The sequence below is a fragment of the Suricata suricatta genome, chromosome 9, assembly GCF_006229205.1.
Source record: "Suricata suricatta isolate VVHF042 chromosome 9, meerkat_22Aug2017_6uvM2_HiC, whole genome shotgun sequence".
Taxonomy (NCBI): Eukaryota; Metazoa; Chordata; class Mammalia; order Carnivora; family Herpestidae; genus Suricata; species Suricata suricatta.
The window spans coordinates 24,133,306-24,148,483 of NC_043708.1; the positions used below are offsets into that span (position 1 = coordinate 24,133,306).

At 48.6% G+C, this 15,178-nt stretch overlaps 2 protein-coding genes across 7 annotated transcripts in view; one reads left to right on the top strand and one right to left on the bottom strand.

Annotated features, from left to right (window-relative positions):
* TMEM63C (transmembrane protein 63C) overlaps positions 1-15,178 on the bottom strand; it is a 128,324-nt gene that overhangs the window by 87,892 nt on the left and 25,254 nt on the right. The gene's annotated exons all lie outside the window — the stretch shown is intronic.
* Positions 14,455-15,178, top strand: part of ZDHHC22 (zinc finger DHHC-type containing 22) — a 7,316-nt gene continuing 6,592 nt past the window's right edge. The window contains exon 1 of one of the 2 annotated variants that reach the window (XM_029950846.1): positions 14,455-14,476. The gene's annotated coding sequence lies outside the window, so the exon portion shown is untranslated. Of the gene's footprint in view, positions 14,477-14,845; positions 15,082-15,178 lie in introns of those variants that run through there. The other variant, XM_029950845.1, reaches the window with a different exon arrangement.

Here is a 15,178-nt window from a genome sequence, read left to right on the forward strand (position 1 = left end):
TGATCCAGCAGCCTTGGGACTGAGATGTAGGGAGGGAGGACGGCTTGCCCATGGGGAAGAGGGAGAGCTGAATGCAAGAGTATGTGGCTTCCTTCTCTGAGCGGATTGGTGGTTTTTCTGGGTCTGGAGAGACTGACGAGGGGCAGAGCCTGTGTCCCTGGATGTCAGGGATTGGGGTGCAGGGAAGCTGCTGGGGAGCGTGAGGCAGACAGGCAAGGGGAGCAGGCAGGGGTACCCACAGCAGTCTGTGTGTGTCTAGTGACTGCCCAAACCATATACCAAGCATTTCCAGCCTGGCTTTGTCGTTTTCTCTCCTTGCTTCAGACTTCTCCCTAAAGAGCTGGCGGGGACAGTCAGTAGAGTGAATGCATCTGACAGCCTGCTTGAAATTTTGCCACCAGAGCCCTGCCTGGGACGCATAGCTCACACTGATGCCGAAGATGGCGTGGTTTGGGACTCAGAGAGCTGGTGAAAGTCTCAGGGCTCCCATCGTGCGCAGGCTGACCAGGGCCACCGCCTAGTGGCCCTCAGGCCCAGAGGTTGGATCTGTCAGATGGGGATGAGTTCCTAAACCACAGGGCTGGCAGGAGGGTCCAGGGAAAGCAGCGTTAATGTCCTGTTCCCCATCCCTCGCCCCGGGGTGTCTGGGGGCTTGAGAGACCCTTCTTACAGCAAGAGGTCATCAGTGGGCAGGTGAGTATTTAAAGTGGGGGGGATAACAAGGTGGGACCAGGGGGCCTAGGCTCCCAAGAAGTTCTCCTAAGCAAGAAAGTGAAGGTGGTGGCGGGTCAGGAAAACACATTTAGCAGCATTCTAGAAACCTCTGCCCAACTCACCAAGGCAACCGCCACCGCTCCTGCGCTGTCACAGGGCCTCCCCCTCACTGCTCCCCACACCTTCACTTCAGCCAGATTTCACTCTTAGAAGGGAAGAGGGGCAGTGGCAGGTGCATAGGAGAGCTTGTCTCCGGGGTGGGGGAAGGGATGCTAATGCTGAACCTGCAGGAACAGGACTGGGTAGCTGGGAGCTGGGGGGTTTGCAGGGCTGAATGTTGGCAACAGGATGTATAACTGTTATTTATACACAGAGAGGAAGTTATATGGTTACTTTCTTTCTGCTATTCTTGTTCTGTGATCCTAGAGTTATGGTTGTTGAGCTATTGTCCCGGTTAATCTATGCCAGGGACCTCCTGTAGGCAGGAGATGGTACTTCACGGGCAAGATGTGCTAGAGAATTCTTAGGGTTCCTCAATAATCATGCTCTTTTTCTCCCTTAGGAATTGGACGCATCTGAAATAAGGACTATTTCCTAACCTTCTTTGCATCTAGATATGATCATGTGACTGAGTTCTAACCAATGGGAAATAAATGGAAGTATCATGAATAACTTCCCAGAGTGTCCTTAGGCAGAGAGGGTATGTCCTTGCTCAGTTGTGTTTCCTAATTCCCACTGGTGGAATGTTGAGTTGATGGCTGGAGTTCAAGCAGCCATTTTAGACCATGAAGTGGAAGCCGCATGCTAAGAATGGTAGGGAAATGTTATAAAAGGGGACTGAGTCCAGATATCATAAAGGAAGGGCTTTGCCACCCTGAGATGCTACCTCTACCATGAGGATGAGGACCACCTCTGAGAGATGACAGAACAGGGTACTGGAAAGAGCCTGAGTCGTTCCTGACAGCGTACGATGACCGTCTGAGCTCTGGACTGCCTGCCCCTAGACTTCATCTACATGTGAGAGCAATGCGTGTCTCTCATCGAAGCCACACCTACTTTGGGTTTCTTGTCTCTTCACCACCAAACCAAACTGGGGTGAAGCCCACGGTGAGTTTGTTTGCTGCTTCCTGAAACTTGCCCCAGTATGAGAAGGGCAGGGAAGACCCCAGCTAAGCCTCTCTTAGTCTGGACCTTGAGGGATATTTGTGGTGGTAGAAGTCAAAATGCTATTTACAGAGTCCAGTCATTAAGTGGCCTAAGAACTAGACAAGGTGAGACTGAGCAAGGATTCTCTCTTCGTGGAGTCCCAGAGAAATGGGATGGGATCTGATGACTCAGAAACAAGATGGCAACTATACTAATTTTATTGCCCGCCATGGGACCGTAAGCAAGTCGAAGCTAGAGACTGGCACAGAGCCCAGTCCAGAGTAGGTGCTCAATAAACATTTGTTCACTGGCCAATTGACTGTACTCTACTAAGGAGTTTGGAGCAGGGACTACAGGGTGGCCAAAGCTGCTGAAGGGGGGATGGAGTGGTGGCGGAGACTGGGAAAGGGATTCCCTAGAAGAACACCCCGGCAGGGAGAGTGACAAGACAAGAGTCACATGGTTTGTGACATACACACCCCCCTTCCTGCCCCCATATATCCTCCCTGGGTAGTGCAGAGAGTCCCGCACTTTATTCATGCTGGATACTCCTGGGCAGAGGTGCGTTACAGCCGGGGGGGGGGGGCACCTTCAGGGTAGCATTTGTTCTTCACAGCCTCAGGGGCAGTGATGTTACTGCCTTCTTCGCCCAAGAGAGAGCTAGGTCCCAGAACCACAAGGTCACTTGCCCCAGATCACTCACTAGGAAATGCAGCGGCTGGGGCTTGAACCCAAGGGTTCGAACCACAAACGTTACCTTCCTCGGAACAAGGGATGAGCGTGGGGATCTCTGACTCCAATGTCAGAAGTTCTGCTGAAGTTCCCAGGCCAACTGAAGCAAAGGGGAAGAGGGACAAGGCTGAGAGAGGGTGTCAGGCAATTTCTCAGCAGATTGGAGGGCTGGTAGACAGACGCACCTGGATGTCTGCCCAAACAGTGCATTTGTACCAACAGTAAAAAGTGTACTTAATTTAAGATACTTTACTGCCATCTGCTGGAAAAGTGCTGCAATATACAGATCTATGAAATGTGAAAAACATGCCCCTGGAATTGTAAAGTACAGAACCTGAACAACTGGACAGAGCAAGCTTAGATGTATCTTCTTTTGCCAGAGAGAATAAAAGACAAGATTCCTGATACCATGATCATTCAGGTCCTTCCCTCTTTCCTGTTTGGGAGCTCCTGGTTCAGAGAGTCTATCGTGGTCTGCCTCCCACAGGTTCTCCATCCAGTCCCCGCAAGCATCCATTCATCCTTCCTGCGATTCTGCTATTCTGTGCACATGTCCTGAACATCTACCTTGAGGATCTATCCACTGGGCACTGTGGGTACAACATGGGCAGAACTTAGTCCCCGCCCTTCCTGAGCTCACAGTCCAATGGAGGACATTCAACCAGGCCATTAAAACTTGTGATATGGCGGTAGGACACATGTCAGCTGGACTTGGAGGTCTAGGGACGGTTTCCTGGAGAAGGTGACAGCTATGTGAAGCATGAAGTGTGAGTACAATAAGGCAGACACAGGGGCAGGGAGTGTTTTCCAGGGCGGACCACAGCGCATGCAAAGATCTGAAGCCTAGAATGAGTATTCAGTCTACATGGCCTAGAGCAGGGTCTGGAACATCCCATTGGGTCCTTGGAGCTCCAGGGGTCCCAGGACTCTGCCCAGGGCAGGCTCCCTGCATCGATGGAGACTGGGGACGGTGAGTCGGGGGCTGGCTTCTGACTGAGGCAGCAACGGGGCAGAAGCCTTTGCTCATTAATCTTAACAACCACTGATGAAGGACAATGACCGTGCCCACATTCTGTGATTTAAATTGAGGCTCAGAGAGGTTAAGTAACTTGCTCAGGTGCTGTGCATGTATCTGCTGAAGGATGCCCGCAAGGAGGGCAGGCTGGCTCCTTCCTCACCCCCTTGAGGCTTTCAGGTCTCACTTCCCGAGTTCCAGAAGCGGAAAAGGGAAGGAAGGAGGAGGCAGGTCCTCATGTACGAGGACAACGCCCCTCTTCCACCGCCCCCCTCCCCTGCCCCGCAGCCCAGGCGGTTCTGCTCCAGGCTAGAAGGTCCACGTGCAGCACCTGCCCGAGGCCTGGTGTGTCCCTCTCGTCCACCCTCGTGTGTCCCCCTCGGCTCAGGGTCAGTGCATTCATTCTTCCTCTTCAAGGCCTCGGAAACAACGGCCTTCCTGCTCCTGTGGGGATTCTGAAAGCTCCTTGTTTCTTTTTCAAGGCTCTGGGCTCTTACAAGAGTTATAGAAATATGTTGAAGTATGCTTTCCTCTCTGGATCAGTGAAAGTATGTGCATCTGCCCTGGATTATTTGGGTCCTTAGCCATTTACTAGCTGTGAGCTCTGGAACATTTTCCTAAGCCTCTGGTTCCACCGGGGCAAGATGTGGATCATCTCACACCAGATAGTTTGAGACCCACATGAGATAATGTATAGCAAGTCCTTGGCACGTGGTCACTATTTACCCTTTCCCCCCAAGTGGTCCACTGTCAACCTGGTGTGGTGGAGGACTCAGTGGCCGACAATCTTGACCTGCTCTCGGCACTGTTAGAGTTGGTTACCACACACACACACACACACACACACACACACACACACACAAACACGTACAACAGTCAGAGGGGCAGCGCACTTGGGGAAGACAGACACTCGGACGCAGTTTCTCCCACAAAAACCAAAGAGCCCTGGACACGAATGCATGTGAGGCACCTAGCATGCAGCCAAGCCCAGAGCAGAGGCGGGGTTCAGTAAGCACCGCCTTCTGTCTTTCATCCACCTGCAAGCCCTGACTGGAAATGCATGCAGCTAAAAGAACTTGGGGACCCCTCTAGTTCCCCCAGGCTTGAACAGCTGGGGTCATGGGGACTGGACCTTACAGTCTTCATTTACCTACAAGAGGCTTTCCGATTATTGCTTAGTCAGGCTTCTGGAAACTTCCATCAGGGTTAGGAGCAGGGCCACCCAACCCTTGAGCTTCAGTTTTCTCATCTATAAATTTAGGCCAGTAACATTTACTCTTCATGATCGTTGTGATCCAAAAAGTCCCTAAAGTACCTAAGGAGTCTACCATAATGCCAGAGAGAAGATAAACAGCAAACGAATTACAGCTATAATCACAATGATGGGGTCCAGAAGGGTTTGGAGCCGTCTGAAGGACATTACTCTCAATCACCCAACTGCCAGCCGCCGTGGGGGGTTGCAAATGCAGGTGCCCTGGCTGATCCATAGCTGAGGAGGCGCCAGGATGCGATCTCTCCCTACTCCGCTCCTCGTGTGGGAGACAAGTGGGTGCAAACTTTCTGGAAGGTAGTTTGGCAATAGGGATCCTTTTGATCCAGTCACTCTACTACCAGGAACTCAGCCAAGGAAATAATCATAGAGCCCCATGGAGTTGTTTGTGCTAGGACATTCATTGCTATGTTGCTAATAATAGTGAGAAGTTGGAAATCATCTAAAGTTAGAGATGGGCTCAAGACACACTTTGGCTGAATGCCAGGGGGCCAAGTGTTAAATCGGGACTCAGCCCAAGTCCAGGCCAATGCCCACTATCACCTTCATGGAGCGACTGTCTTTGATAAAGGAGTACATCCAACATTTTATCAGAGACTACTCCGGATGACAACTTCATTATTAATGGATTGAATTGTCAGCGCTGCACGATTTCACGTGACAAGGCAGAACAACACTCTCTTTGCACCAGTAGCTTCTGGCTTCTTCCCTACTGTATCTTATGACGGTTTTTATGTTCATAAATCAGTGCTTCCTTTGGGCTGATGATGATGGAGGAGCGTGATCCTCACTTTTTCCAATAATTTCTTCTTCTCTTCATATTCTTTATATTCCTCTCCACATTGGGTCCAATAGGAGGCACCATGGATATTGTTACATATGGTAGAGGTTTTCTTCCTTATGAAATTGGGAAGTCAGTTAACATTCTGTTTTTAGTCTATCTTTACAAGATGAATTGTAAAGATATTCACAATTGGGCTTTTTTAATTAAAGCTTTATGGCCTAAGTAGATGCAGTAACTAAAAAATTGATGTTTTTAAAGATTATTTTGTTTGGTGTTACAAATACTAGTATCCCAAACAATTCTACAAAGATTAGAACTGTTACTTAATCTAATTTCCATTATTCTTCTTCCTGTTATTATTTCAATGGTTTATTGTTGTTGCCTCAAAAAGTATCTCTGGAAAGTATCTGGCCAACATTCATCTCAACATTTGCATTAGTTTTCAATGTCTCCTTCTGTATTTAACACTTGAAATTTTTTTAACATAAAAGGAACAAGGTTTATAACTGTCATAAGCAATACAGTATTTCATTCTTGTAATAATAAATATATGTTTAAGCTTTCACTGGCAGATAGGATTTCAACAACTAAAGCGTGAAAGAAGAGATTCGTTACAAGCTACATCTAGAAGGTTATCTATATTTGAAACTAATTATTAACAGTAAATCCAAATGACATGCCATGTGTGTATAGTAGAGGTTATTACGTTTCTTGGATACAAAGATTATGTAATATGGTCGTGGGATCGTGGATCGTGCACAAGTCCAGGGAACTCAGAAGTGACACTGAAGTCTGAACTTAAGCTATTCAGCCTTTCAAAGACCAAGACCAAAGATGAAGCTGAAGAGCATATTTTGACCAGACACTAAGTTCAAAGCCAAATGCTGGTGTATCCCTACTAAACTGTGTCCCTTCTGTAAGAGAAGCAATCAAGTCGTCTGTTAAAAATGATATTGAGGAAGTGTATTTATGAGTTTTATTTATGTAAGTGTATTTATTTATTTTGAGAGAGGCAGTGACAGCCTGAGCAGGAGAGGGGCAGAGAGCAAGGGGGAGAGAGAGAATCCCGAGCAGGCTCCACGCCACCAGCGCAGAGCCTGATGTGGGGCTCAAACTCGAAACCTCAGATCATGACCTGAGCCGAAACCAAGAGTCAGATGCCCAACCCAATGAGCCACCCAGACGCCCCACTATGGTGGGATTTTAAATGCTGGTTATAAAACACGATGAAGATGTGAGCCCAAATTTCTATTTAAAAGGAAAAAAATCTGAATAAAGAGAAGATGGAAAGACACATACAGAATATTAAGGATCATTATCTTTAGGTTTGGGATCAAAGGATTTCTGATTTATTTTTAAAACTTAAAATTTTCATACAAAAAATATTACTCATATGGTTTTTCTTAAGTCTGTTTATTTATTTTGAGAGAGAGGGAGGGCATGTGCTTAAGGGTGGGGAAGGGTCAGCGAGAGAAGGAGAAAGAGAAAATCCTAAGCAGAATCAGTTCTGTCAGCACAGAGCCTGACATGGGGCTTGATCCCATGAACAGAGAGATCATGACTTGAGCCAAAATCAAGAGTTGGATGCTTAACTGACTGAACCATCTAGGCGCCCCACTCATATGGTTTTTTAAAATAAAAAATATTTAAAGTGCATCCGTCCTGTCTCTCCTCTCTATTTCATCCAGGGCCAGATGTCCTGCTTGCTGAGCTGGCCAGATGGCCTAGAACACTGACCATAGCTGCCTGTAGCACCTACTGTCCGTGTTCATTTGAGGTCAAGGCTTTATCAGGCCGGAGCGGATTTTCCTGGGCTTGTTTCTATGAGGAGAAATTCCCAGAGAAAGGCAAGGTCAGTGGGAGCGTGGGAAAAGGCAGAGGCAGGAGCCCCATTTGACCAATGAGAAACTGGAGTCTGTTTTAAAATATATTTATTATTTTTGAGAGAGAAAGAGAGAGCAGGGGAGGGGAAGAGAGAGAGGGAAACAGAGGATCCAAAGCAGGCTCCACGCTGACAGTAGTGAGCCTGATGTGGGGCTCAAACCTACAGACTGAACCCATGAACCATGAGATCAGGACCTGAGGTGAAGTTGGGCACTCAACCAACTGAGCAACCCAGGAGCCCTGAGAAACAGGAATCTTTAGCGACTGACAGTGCCAGGAAACTCTTGCTTGGTCCTGAGTCTTGGGGGATGGATAACTTGAAGTGTCTAAACTTTTCCATAGTAGAAGATGAAATTTGGCCTTGAACTTAGTGTCTGATCAAAATGTTCTTTAGCTTTATCCCCAGAACATTTCCAAAGTTGGCCCCCAAATTAATTTTCCTTTTCCTCTTTATCAATACAACTCAGAAATTTTAGCTGGTTATATAGGTATTTGTAACTAGGTGTGGCCACGTGACTAAGTTCCAGCTGGTGTTGTGTGTAACTTCTAGGAAATGTCCTTGAAGAGAGCGGTATGTCTTTTCTCTTTGTCCCCTTTTTGTGGCTGGGATATGGACATGGTGGCTGGGACAGAAGCAGCCTTTCTGGGCTATGAGGCAGGATGGGACAATAGGATGATAGGACAACACAATAGAAAGAATCTGGGTCCCCTATGGTCCCCTACGATCATGAAACGTCCATATGAGCTACGGACTGGCTCCTTTAAACTTCATTTAGGTGAGAGTGAAGTAAACTTCCATCTTGGCTTATACCAGTTTTCAATTAAGATTAGGTGCAATAGCTATCACTTATTTTATTCTTACTATGCCAGCCACTATTGTAAGTGCTTTGCAGACGTCACCTAGCGTAACCTGCATAGCAACCCTATGAGGTGGGAATTATAATTAACCCTGTTTTACAGATCAGGAACCTGAGACACAGAAAGGTCAAATGACTAGCTCAATGCTGCACAGGTGACTGGTGGAACTGAAATCTGGACCCAGATCACCCGACCCCGAGACTGTCTCCTCACTGCTCTTCGACCACCCTCTCCGTTGGCTCCCTTTTATCTTCTGGTCTCATCTCACACTCCATGCCCTCCTGCAGGCCTGTTTATGTTAGCTCGATGCCACGTCCCACCCAACCCCTGATCTCCAGATGAAAGCCTATCCTCTCTACACCGTGTTTCACTAAGAAAAGATTTTCACCGGCTAATTCCTGCCAAAGTATAAGAGATAGACATCGTCAACATCAGCATAATATATGACTCTGCCATAAGGAAAATAGCCTCTGTATTTCTGTCAGTGTGAAGGTTTAGGTGTGAGAGACAGAGGAAACCTCATTGGAGGAGACTTGGGCATTGGAATCACGTGACCTGCACTTTATTTCTGCTGCCGGCAAGCTTTGCAATCTTGGCATATCTCATAACCACGCTGAGTCTCTACTTCCCCTCCACAAAATATGTAGAGTCAGGCTTCCATGAGACAGACTTGTTGCAAGGATTTAATGAGTTAACCAATGCAAAGGCACTTGGGTCCCTATCGGCCTGACACATAACGAATATCAGTAAATATGAATCTTAATCAGTTGAATTCTCTTTATCCTTTACTCCTTATATCCTTTTTTTTTTTAAGGTCAGGGGGTGCTTGGGTGGCCCAGTCAGTTGAATGTCTGACTCTTGGTTTTGGCTCAGGTCATGATCCCACGGTCGTGGGTTGGAGCTCTGCATCGGGCTCCATGCTGAGTATGAAGCCTGTTTGGGATTCTCTCTCTCTCTCTCTCTCCTCTCTCTCTCTCTCTCTGTACTTCTACTCTCCCCACACACAATCTCTAAAATAAAAATAAATAGGGTCACCTGGTGGCTCAGTCGGTTGGGCGTCTGACTTCAGCTCAGGTCATGACCTCATGGTCCATGGGTTCGAGCCCCACATTGGGCTCTGTGCTGACAGCTCAGAGCCGGGAGCCTGCTTTGGACTCTCTGTCTCCCTCTCTCTCTGACTCTCCCCTGCTCGCTCTGTCTTTCAAAAATAAATAAAAAACATTAAAGAATAAAAACAAATGAATAACAATAAAGGTCAGATATTGAGGGTATAATTACAGATAGTAACATCCACCCTTTTGAGAGGTACAGTTCTATAAGTTTCGGTAAACCTATAGTCATGTAACTATAGCCACAATTAAGGTATAGATTTTCTACACCCCACATCAGTCCCTCATGCTCTTTGTCCCCCAGACTCTCTCTTATATAGTCTAATATTTCCTGAGCACCTACTGTGCACCTGGCTCTGTGCAGGGTCCTAGCTACAGAGGCAAAGCTGATGGGTAAGTCCCTGCCCTTGGGGGTTTATAGTCTATCAGATGAAAAGAAACAGTAAACAAGTATAGAAACACAAACAACATCATCATAGAGGCAGTAAGTGCTAGGCAGCAGCAAGGTGGTCTGGTAGCTGGGGGTTATTTAAGAGAAAGCACTGGGCCTACTGGGTTGGGATCTTTGTCCTGAAACACTGACGACAAAATGCAAGTTAATGGACAGGGAATTTGAGGCTCAGAGAGGCTAAGGAATGTGCTCAAGGTCACACAGCACATAAATAGGAAAACAGGGATTCAGGCCAAGGCCCGTTGGACGCTGAAATCTCACACCAAAAGCTCATGGTCGTTTTTTGTTTTTTGTTTTCCAATCGCCCCACAATGGGCCCTGGGACGTCTTTGCTGGAGCACTGGTGGAGACGGAGGCAGGGGGGTCCAGGGTGTGAGGCTGGGGCTGCCTGCTTCTCTATGACCATTACCACATATCGGGAGTCTTAAAGCAGCCAAGGACACCACAGCACCTCTCCTGGTCTCACCTCCCTCCTCCTCTAATTGAGATATCAACCTTCTGCCTCATTCCCTCCCATCCTGGACACCTGGGCTCGCAGCGCTCTCCATGGAGACAGCGGAGCTCCCCCTGCACCCCGGAGCCTCCTCCATCATGAAGACGTAAAGTGAGGTTGTGTCAGACAGAGGAATGTGCACTCTCTCAGCCCCTCTTCTTTTCTTTCCTCTCTTTTCCCCTCTTCTCCCCTCTGCCTATCTCCTCTTTCCCTTTCCTCTACCCCTTCTTTCTCCCCCTCCACTCCTCGCCCCCCTCCCGCCCCGCCTCCTGCACAAAGACCAGAGCACCAATTAATCTTGCTGCCACCACCTTGGCTAAGCTGCACACTGGTCCACGGGCACAGGCTTCCGGACCAGGACTGCCTGCTTGGTCCCTGGAAACCATGGCTAACTGGTAAAAGATCACATTTGTTTTTCCACAGCCTGCACACTCCAAAGGAGGCACTGCCAAGCCAAGCCAAGAATTCCACTCTCATGCATCAATCCCCGGGGAGGCTGCTGGGGTTACCTGTCACCCAAAGGGTGACATTCAGACCTGCTGTTCCTACCTTGACAGGTAGGCTTTGCTGATGAGCATCCCGACTGCTATTTCCACACACCCTCTCCAGCACCACAAACAGTGGAGTGCTTGAGAGCATTTGATTAATGTGCTGCAGGCTTATTTTGCCTTACTTTATTTATGTAATTTTACATAAATACCTCACATAAAGGAAGATCATTCAGGTCTTTTATTCTAAGGGAGTGTGTTATATTCCAGCTTCTTTTATGCACTTGAGATGTTCCAGAGAAGATAAGTATCATAGAGATTCTTGCATGTTGAGTCACGTTTTAAATCAAACATAGACAAGGCTTGCAAATTAACATGCAGCAAATCTCTGAACTCAGTTTCCTCATAAGAAAAATGGGTTTAATAATTTTCGTCCCAGCTAGCTTACTGTTGGGAGACTCGTAGAATAAAATTTTAATTTTGTGGATGTACTCTATAACCTGCAAGAACACTTTATGACATCAAAGTAATGTGTTATTGCTAAAATGAAGATATCGTTGGCCAAGTACATTACTACCTCCAAAGAGAAATTCTGTGATAATCCAATTTCCATGTATCTGGTTCGCCAAGACAAAGATGTACACTTAACATGTTTTTTGGATCCGGGCAGGCAGGGATGGCGTCTCGCTAAGCCTTCTGAGACTCGGGGAGCACTTTGTGGTTGCCCCTGGCTATGACTTGCTATTTGCAGCAAAGAGCATCCTGTCTGAGGATGTCTATTAAAAATCTTCATTTCAGGGCACCAGTTAACCTGGAGACCCCAGTTTATCTTCACCCTGATCAATATGATATAAGAGCATGAGAATGAAGAAAACCCTCACAGGGGTGCCTGGGCGGTTCAGTCAGTTAAACGTCTGATTTTGGCACAAGTCATGATCTCATGGTTCGTGAGTTCGAGCCCCCCCCACCCCCATCAGGCTCTGTGCTGACAGCTAGCCCAGAGCCTGGAGCCTGCCTCAGAGTCTGTGTCTCCCTCTCTTTCTGCCTCTCCCCTGCTCACGCTCTGTCTCTGTCTCTCAAAAATAAGTAAACATTAAAAAATTTAAAAAAAAAGAAAAAGAAAATCCTCACAGCCTCCTTCGTTGTGACCCCTTGCATCTTGGAATGTTCTCCAGCCCAAACAGCTGGGAGTTGCAGGGCCAGATACACATGTGTGTGGGGTTCCCCACCCAAAGGAGGAGCTGCTTGCTGCATTGAGCTCCTCTCTTGGTTCACAACATTTTGAGGCAAAATGGAAGATAGCTACTTGGGAGAGAATTCATTTTATTCAAATAATAGCACCAAATAGCAAGATTTATGGCGCATATTTCTGGGAAAGTGCTCGACAGTGATCAGATGCCTGTCTGTGTTCCCGGTCCCTTGGGCCCGCCCATGGGTATAGTCAGAGCTTAACTCTATGAATATACGACAAGGGCAATGGAGAGTGCAGTTTATAAATTATTTTCTGATGCTGTTTATGGAGGGTGAGCCTACGGGGGGGGGGGGGGTGAGTAGCGGCGGGATGCAAGATCGATGGCATCTGTGTCCTTACCAGATATTTCAAAGACCTCGGCACATAGCTTTTCCTCTCAAGAGAGAGACCGATATCAACCCCTAAGTCAATACACTTTTACTCGGTGTCTCTGCTGGGCAGATAATCATTTTAGGAGACACGGAAGAGACCCCAAAGTATTTCCAACATAGAGAGCTCTCACTGTAGCTGGAAAAGCAAGATGTTCTTGTGGGCAGAGATAAAGGCCCAGAAGAGAGATAGGAGGAGGAAAGAAGAGGCTAACGCTGTCCAGTCTCCTGACGGGACGGAAGTGCTTGCATTACGTTATCCCCTTTGATCATCACCACGAGGTAACAGCTTCATCCCATTTATGGGTGAGAAGACTGAGGGGTTAAGTGACCTGCTCAAGGTCCCACAGCTGTAAGTAGCAGTAAAGTTGTTCCTGCTTAGTCTGCTCAACTCCCATGGGTCCAGAATCGAGGTGAGGTTTCCAGATGAGCTTCCCTATTGCTTTTGTCAGGGATAAGCACCAATTTTAGAAAAACAAAATAACATTTGGCTGTACTTCCTCTTCCTCAATACGCCAAGGTGGGGTCACTGAGGAGATGCTAACTCGAGATCTGAAGTGTAATGTCTTCTCCTATTGATAAAGTATATTTTTAAATAAGTAATTGTTGTTGTCCATCTGCGTTTCCACAGCCAGACTCTTCCCTGGCTCAATGCTCCCTTCCCCCACTGACATCTTCTCTCTCTCCCCCTCGCTCCCCTCACACACACACAAATCCAGACGCACACCTTCCCACCACACACCCATATGCGATGTAAAATTAGAAATACTGCTTGACTCTCAAGGTATTTAAGGAATGGAGATCTTCAATCAATAGAACCCAAACCCAACACTCCAGCCTCCCTCCCTCCCCAGCCAGTGGGAGGAGGGGGGCCAGCAGAGCTTACAGAAAGGGCCCAGACAGCGTGATGGCTGCACAAAGCAGCTCTAAGGGAAAAAGGCCATTTGTGCTTCCCTGTGTCTGCCCTGTACCCACTGGAGTCACAGGGCCACCAGATTCTCAGAGACCAGCCCCTTAGCAAGCTATGCTTTTGCTTACATGTAAGACCCTTTCAGAATATAAAAAGGTTTCCTGGCCTCCCTTTTTATTTGATGAACACAGACAAAACACAGAGACGACGCTACCCGATGATTCAAACCTATAGGCTGAGCTGATAAACATATGGTCCTCACTTTAAGGGATTGTCCTTGTCTTAATCAACCAGATGAGAAAGCAATAAACATTTATTTATTAATTTAGCCTTCACCCAGAGGAGTGGAATAGGCCAGATGAGTGAGCTGTGAGAGCCCAGGAAATTGGGATAGTGGGGACACCATTATTCCTGCAGTGTATCTAAAGCATTCTCTGCTTCCTCCCCATCCCCACTGAAATGCACTGGCCAGGTGTCCCCACCCTGTGGGTGCCTCTCAGTACCCACCTCAGAACACTGGAGTCAGGAAGAGGAAGAACATAGGCCCTGGGGGACAGGGGTGGGGCTCTAGGCATGAGCTTGTGGTCCTAGCTCTGTGTCTGGGTGAAACCTTCTTCTGTCCTCCCTTCTCCCTAAGGAGAGCTCCCTCACACCCGGGTCTCAGGGTGATTTGGGGTGTCTAGAGGCTGAAAAAATATGCATCCATTCAAATCCAGGCTCTGTCACTTCCCCACTGTCTGACCTTGGGTGTGTGACTTAGCTTCTCTGTGCCTCAACCTCCTCATCCACGCAGTGGGGATGATGGAGCTTCTGCTGCTCGGATTAACAAAGCTGTCTTATGCTAACGGCTTAGCCCAGTACGTGGTACAGAACAGCATAACAAGAGCCCAGCAAACGGTGTCAGTAATTATGAACTAATACTCACATAGTGCTTACCACGCGCAGGCCCTGTTTAACGCTTTACATATATTGTCATGTAATCCTCACATCTCTGTTTTACAGGTGAGGAAACTGGAATCTGAAGCTCACACAGCGGTTGATGGTGGATGTTCAGACCCAGGCAGCCGGGCTCCAGAGTTGGGGCTCTCAACGCCTCTGTGCACAACAACGGGGGTCATTGTGGGTGCTGCCCCTGGCAAGCTGAGCTCTCAACCCCCCAGTCCGCCCTCCTTCCGTGAGAGTGGGGAGCGGGGAAGGAAGGAGCAGATGATGGCTAGCACATCCACATCAGCGCTGAATCCAGGTCCCCCAGTTGGTGGCCGAAGTCAGGCAGAGCGCCCCAGCCCACTCCAGGGGAAAAGGGGGGGACCAGACGACGATGCCGAGAGGGGTGGCCGGAGCGCCGCCCCCAGGAGGGGAGGGAGGGGTGGCGGGGTTGAGGGGTGCCCAGCTGCCATCCCCGCCGCCTCCTGGCCCCCACTCGCTGGCGCCCAAGTGGGAGGACGGCAGCTGCCCGCTCCCTCCTCCCCGCATCCCCACTACCTGCCCAGTCCCCGAAGCGAAGCGTGAGGAGGCTGCGAGCCAGCGGGGCCGAGCCCACAACTTTGCAGCCTCGGGGAGGGCGAGAGCCGGCGTCCGGGGCTCCTCTTGTCCGCGACCCGAGCCCGGTGAGTTCGTTTCCCCACCCCTCTGCGGCGGTGCGGCGGCGGCGCAGGGGGCGGCTTCCCGGGCGTCCGGGAGGCGGTGGCCGAGACGCCTGCGGCC